Here is a 7,004-nt window from a genome sequence, read left to right on the forward strand (position 1 = left end):
ATTTTTAATTAATTACTTTTTAAAATATTTTTATTATTTTAGCTTAAAAACAAATGCTAATTACACTTAAAATTTATTCAAATATTTTAAAAATACTTAAATGTTGTTTTTACTTTAAAATATTCAAAATGAATCAATCAAACATGCTCTTAATACTTTTTGCCCGATAATCAATGAAAGAAATTATTTATGACAACATCATCAAAATAAGATAGACCTCAAAATACAAAAATAGAAAACCTAAAATGGCCTTTTGAGGACTATAAAAAATTGAAATTGTCCCTTGTGTCGTAAAAACAAGGGTTGGATACCCATGTGATAGAACTCACTCATATTGGTGGTCAAGAATGATAATGTAGCAATGTTACTTTCTCAAATTTGTTTCTCTCATTTTGGCTATAAATAGCCTTTTCTAACGACATAAGCAATATAAAAGAACCTTCCGGTTTCAACCGATGCGATGACGGTTTTAACTACTTTTTTGGCCTTCTCACCATCGACCCTAGTTTCAAGAAGTGTCAAAGAAAGTACAAATTAATTGGCGTCGAAGCTGCTGCAATTGTTTTAGCGGGAGCTGCTGTCGGTATTGGAAATTTAGTTCATTCATTCCGTGGATTATTTGATTACGCCATTTTGGGCTGTACTCATTCACTTCAAGACTGATTTTGAACGCCTGGGCTGATGGCGCTTCATCTCTCTTCCTTTTGTTAATTCAGTTTATAACTTTTTTTAATTTTATAACGCGTTACTAGTACAAGTCTCTGTCATTTTAATCAAATACTTTGAAAGCAGCAGCAACAACAACATACCCAATGAGATCCCACAAGTGAGGTCTTAGGAGGGTAGAATATACAAAACAGATCTTACCACTACCTCATGGAGGTAAAGAAGTTGTTTTCAAAAGATTTGCAACTCAAGTGCAACAAATTTCGGTATAAAAAAAGAAGACAATGAAGAGAAATCGAAAGAAGAAACAGTGCAAAAGTAGCCAAAACAGCAACAAAATCATGTGATAATCAAAAGGCCATAAACAACATACTAGTGTAGATTAGTATTAACAAACAATAATAAACAATGATAAACTAGTACCATTACAAACACCAGTCACCCTAAGTCGGACAATACTACATTATCTACTACCCTTCTATCCTAATACGAGTTCTTCACACCCTCCTATCTAGGGTTATATCCTTGGCAACCTGGAGCTACGTCATATCATATCTTATCACCTCTCCACAATATTTCTTCGGTCTGTCTCTGCCTCTCCCCATACTACCTTCTCACTGGTGCTTCTATACATCTCATTTTCACATGTCCAAACTATTTTAGTCTCACTTCCCTCATCTTGTCGATCACGGAAGCCACACCCGCCTTATCCCGAATGTCGTTATTTCTAATTCTATCACTTCTAGAATGCCACACATCCCCTCAACATCCTCATCTCTGCAATATGTATCTTTCGAACATGAGATTTCTTGACTGGCCAACACTCAGTCCTATACAAAGCTAGTGTAACCACCACTCTATAAAGCTTACCTTTGAATTTTGGTTGTACCTTTTTATCACACAAAACTCCAAAGGCTAGCCTCTACTTCATCCATGTCGCATCAATACGGTGTGTGATATCATCGTCGATGTCCCCACACCCTTGAATTATAGACCCAAGATGCTTGAATCTACCTTTTTTGGGTATATTTTGATTGCCAAGCCTCACTTCTACACTTACCTCATGCATTACATCGTTGAATTCGCACTCCACATAAGTAAACAAGAGACAAGAGAAGAGAGTTTTCTTATTCTTCCAATTGTTCAAGTGTATACAATATGAACTCTAATGCCTCTATTTAAAGGGCTACATAGAGGGATACAAAAGGTTAGTCATAAATATGACATTAACCATGAAAGTTATGGAGGAGGATTAAGGGCAAGGTTATGGAAGCGTGGGAGTTACTACATATAATGGTGTAGTTACATCTTGAAGTTATGGATATCCACATAAATATAATATATTTACAATAGTGTGCCATTTTAATAACGAAACGAATATATATGGATTACTTTTATAAGGGAGATATATGAATTCTAATTGAGAAAATTGAGACATACATGATGTCCTTTTCCCTTGTATATATTTAAAAACTATTCCTTTGTTATAAAATAAACTAATTTAGTAATTTAATAATAAAGAGAGATAGTAAAAGAAAGGAAGAGATTGAGAGAATTTTGTGTTCTTCTATGTATATATATTTTCATTGCCATAAAATGGCAATTTATAGCCAGAGGGAGAAGAAAATTGTGGGCAACTTGCCCACTTTAAGTGGGTCCCACACAAAAATAAAGTAGCAAATAAAGTGGACAGCTACTTGCTCTTTCATTTGCTCTCTAACACTCCCCCTTGGATGTCCACGTGAAATGTTTCTCATTAAAATTTTTATAAGAAATAATATACATAGTTATCATAAACATCCATAAATATTGTGCCTCGTTAAAACTTTACTAGAAAAAATCAGTGGAAAAAAGCCTAGTGAAAAAAAGAGTATACACATCTGGTAATACGTCTTGAGTGCTTCCTCATTAAAAACCTTACCAGGAAAACTCAGTGGGACAAAACCTTGGTTAAGGAAAAAAGAGTGCAGCACGTATTTTACTCCCCCTGATGAAAACTTCATTTGATATTTTGGAGACGACGCATTCCAACCTTATATTTTATCTTCTCAAAAGTTGATGTTGGTAATGCCTTTGTGAATAACTCTATAAGATTATCACTTGAACGAACTTGTTGTACATCAATATCACCATTCTTCTGGAGATCATGTGTGAAGAATAATTTTGGTGAAATATGTTTCGTTCTGTCTCCTTTTATGAAGCCACCTTTTAATTGAGCTATACACGCAACATTGTTTTCGAATATAACTGTGAAATTATAATGTGTCGGTCTAAGACGTACAAGTGCTACTGCATTTAAAATAGCATGACCCTAAATAGTAATTGATAATTTCATTTTCATTAGTAGGGGTCGTGCTATCAATTGTAGGCGCTTAATAAAGAACTCTGCAAGACCATTTTGAGTATGAACATAAGCAACAAGATGTTTAATTTTTATCCAAATTGATAAGCAATAATCATCAAAAGGTTGGGATGTAAATTTTTTAGCATTATCAAGACGAATAACCTTAATTGGATAATCTGAGAATTGCGCCCTTAATCTTATTATTTGTTCTAACAATTTCACAAACACCGGGTTGCGAGATAATAAGAGGCACACATGAGACCATCTAGATGATGCATTTATTAGGACCATAAAATATCTAAACAATTCACTAGGTGGATGAATAGGTCCATATATATCTCCATGTATACGCTCTAAAAAGTCAAGAGATTTGAGATTTGATGCCAATCTTCAGATTTGATGGTCTGACAATTAATTTGCCTTGATAACAAGCAGCACATGAAAATTCATCATTCGTAAGAATCTTTAGGTTCTTTAACGAATGTCCAGTTGAATTTTTAAGAATTCGTCTCATCATTATTGATCTAGGATGACCCATTCGATCTTGCCATAGAACAAATGTATTTAGATCAATAAACTTCTGATTTACGATCAAATGTACTTCAATGACACTAATTTTTGCATAATATAGGCCAGACGAAAAAGTTGATAATTTTTTCAAAATATATTTCTAGCATGAGACACTCTTGGTTATACTAAAGTATTCAATATTCATTTCATTTAGTTTCTCAACATGATATCCATTTTTGCGGATATCTTTAAAACTTAACAAATTTCTTGGGGATTTAGCAGAGAACAGTACATCTCCTATAACAATCTTTGTCCTCTTAGGCAGAAATATAGTAGTTCTTCTGAGCCTTCAATCATTTTCGAATTATCAGAAATTGTAATAACATTTGCTTATCTTCTAAGCAAGTTAGAAAAATATTTCTCGTCTTTAAAAATGACATGAGTCGTTTCATTGATTCAAACAAAATTTGAGGCATATCCATATTTTTCTTCAAAAAGAAATTAAGTAAATATTATAATTAAAACACGGTTCATTATACAAATTTTATTTATTTACATGAATTAGAAAAATACAACAACAACAACAACAACAACCCAGTGGAATCCCACATCGTGGGGTCTGGGGAGGGTAGAGTGTACGCAGACCTGACTCCTACCAATGTAGGACGGCTGTTTCCGAAAGACCCTCGGCTCAATAAAAGCATAGAAAAAGGTCAGACAAGAATATTAGAATAAATAAGTAGATGACGAAAACGGTCCAAACAATATTATAATCAAAGCACAAAAACAGTAGATATTATTATTGGATAATAACATAAATACCATAAATAGCATACATCAGAGTACAAGAAATCATAGTGCGTTAATACGCCTACGAATAAGGGAGAATAAAACCATTATGTACTAGCCTTCTACCCTAATGTGTGTCCTCCACACCCTCCTATCTAGGGTCATGTCCTCGGTAAGTCGTAAATGCGCCATGTCCTGTCTGATCACCTCTCCCCAATATTTCTTCGGCCTACCCCTACTTCTTCTGAAACAATCCATAGCCAGCCTCTCACATCTCCGCACTGGTGCATCTGGGACTCTCCTCTTCACATGTCCAAACCATCTTAGTCGCGTTTCCCGCATTTTGTCTTCCACCGAGGCCACTCCTACCTTTTCTCGAATAGCCTCATTTCTAATCTTGTCACTCCTGGTATGCCCACACATCCATCTCAACATTCTCATCTCGACAACCTTCATCCTTTGCACGTGGGAGACCTTAACTGGCCAACATATTATTTAGTACAGACAAATAACAAAAAAATTATTTAAATATTATTAGACTTATCAATATTCATATTTTATTCTGAAAAATTAAAGAAGTCAGCTACATGCAGATACATAGGCTCAATATTATCTTCAGAGATAAAGTTTGTGTCTGGATTATTTTCTGCCCTTTTCAAAAATGCCTGATATAGTTGAATCAGGCGTTTTGATGACCGGCAGATCCATGACCAGTGCCCCATACCTCCACATCTATGGCATATACTTTCTGAATTTTTCTTTGGTATAACTTCTGGCTTTTTACTCTTCTTTTTATATTACTGATCATTTCTCGGTGCCAGCCGAGCATCATAATTATAATTTCTTCTTCGACCACGACCACGATCACTACCACGACCATAACCACGACTAGGGCCATGACCTCTCTCTCGTTAGTTATAGTTTGTGTAATTCACTTCAGGGAGTGGCAAAGAACCAACGGACCGACTATCATGATTTTTCATTAACAGTTCGTTATGGCGTTCAGCAATAAGACGGTGAGAAAGTAATTCAGAATATTTCTTAAAACCCTTTTCATGATATTGCTACTGCAGGAGCATATTCGTGGGTGGAAATGTGAAGTATATTTTTTTAATTTTGTCTTGCTCAGTGATTTTTTCTCCGCATAAATTTAACTGTGCTATAATTCTAACCAAGATAAAATTATAGTCAGTTATATTTTTAAAATTCATTAATCTCAGATTAAGCCAATCATGACGTGCCTGTTGAGGGATGACCAACTTCAGATGGTCATATCTTTCTTTTAGATTCTTCCACAGTTTAAGGGGGTCTTTTAATGTGAGGTATTGTAATTTTAACCCCTCGTCAAGATAGTAGCGGAGAAATATCATGGCTTAGACACGGTCTTGACTAGATGCCATATTGTCATCTTTGATGGTGTCTGCCAGATCCATCAATTCTAGGTGTATTTTGGCATCTAGTGCCTATGATGAGTAGCTTTTTCCAGATATATCAAGAGCAATAAATTCAAGTTTAGAGATATTCGATATTTTAAGAAAATAAAATTCTTACCATTTTGTTACCTTCTTAAAATAGCTCAAAGTGGTGAAAGCTCGTGCTGATAACGTGTTATAAAATAAACTAACTTAGCAATTTAATAACAAAAGGAGATACTAAAAGAAAGGAAGAGATTGAGAGAATTTCGTATTCTTTTGTGTATATATGTTTTTATTGTCAGAAAATGACAGTTTATAGCCGGGGAGAAAAAAATTGTGGACAACTTGTCCACTTTAAATGGGCCTCATGCAAAAATAAAGTGGCAACTAAAGTGGATAGCCACTTGCTCTCTAACACCCTTTTCAATTTCGTTTCACCCTTTTTTGACCAAACGCTACCTTGCCACAACTCTGTTTAGTGGAATATCAAAACCAACAAGGCGTTACTAGGTTGTAACAATTATTGGTGCTATATGACAGGTTTCAAAGTTTGAGGAGGTTGTATGCTACAAGCTCAGTGATAAAGGGACCAAAGTGATAATATTCTTCCCTTTAATTTCTTATTTTTACTTTTTAGCAAAATTGTTTAAGGGGACCAAACTCTTATCACATTGAATCAAGAATCATCTCAGTTTTCATGAATTAAACTTTTCAGTCAACATTAATCAAGTATATGACAATCCAATTCTACCAAGAAGCAAACTTTTTCCTTTCATATTCTGATTTTCTAAGGAGGTGAAGAAACAAGGAATTGCTATGGAAACTGGAGGAGTTTTTGAAGGAGAAGAAGAAGAAAATCACCACAAAGATGGCTTCTTTATTTCAGTGCCAAAGATCAAGTTGTTCATTACCACAAGAGAAAATGGTTGAGGGTATACAGAGGAATTGCAAATTTCAACTCAAAACAATTCTTGGTTGCTTTTTCTGGTAAAGTTACAATCTTTACTCCTCTTTTAGTTCTCTCTTGTGTTAATAGTAGTTTGTTTTAGAATTTTTGATAGTAATGCATACTCTCTTTTATGGCTTGTGCAAATATTATCATGAGTGATTTTTTTCTTCAAGTATAGAGTCCAATTTGTGTTGTTTGTTTTTGTTTAAGAAGGGTTGGTTTTTATGTTGGAGTTGGATATTCTAGTTTTACAATATGCCTGATCAGATTACAGCTGTGACAAAATAATTAGAAGATGAATATAATCAGAGTCAAGCACATAATTAAGTCA

Source organism: Solanum dulcamara, chromosome 10, assembly GCF_947179165.1.
Source record: "Solanum dulcamara chromosome 10, daSolDulc1.2, whole genome shotgun sequence".
Classification (NCBI taxonomy): Eukaryota; Viridiplantae; Streptophyta; class Magnoliopsida; order Solanales; family Solanaceae; genus Solanum; species Solanum dulcamara.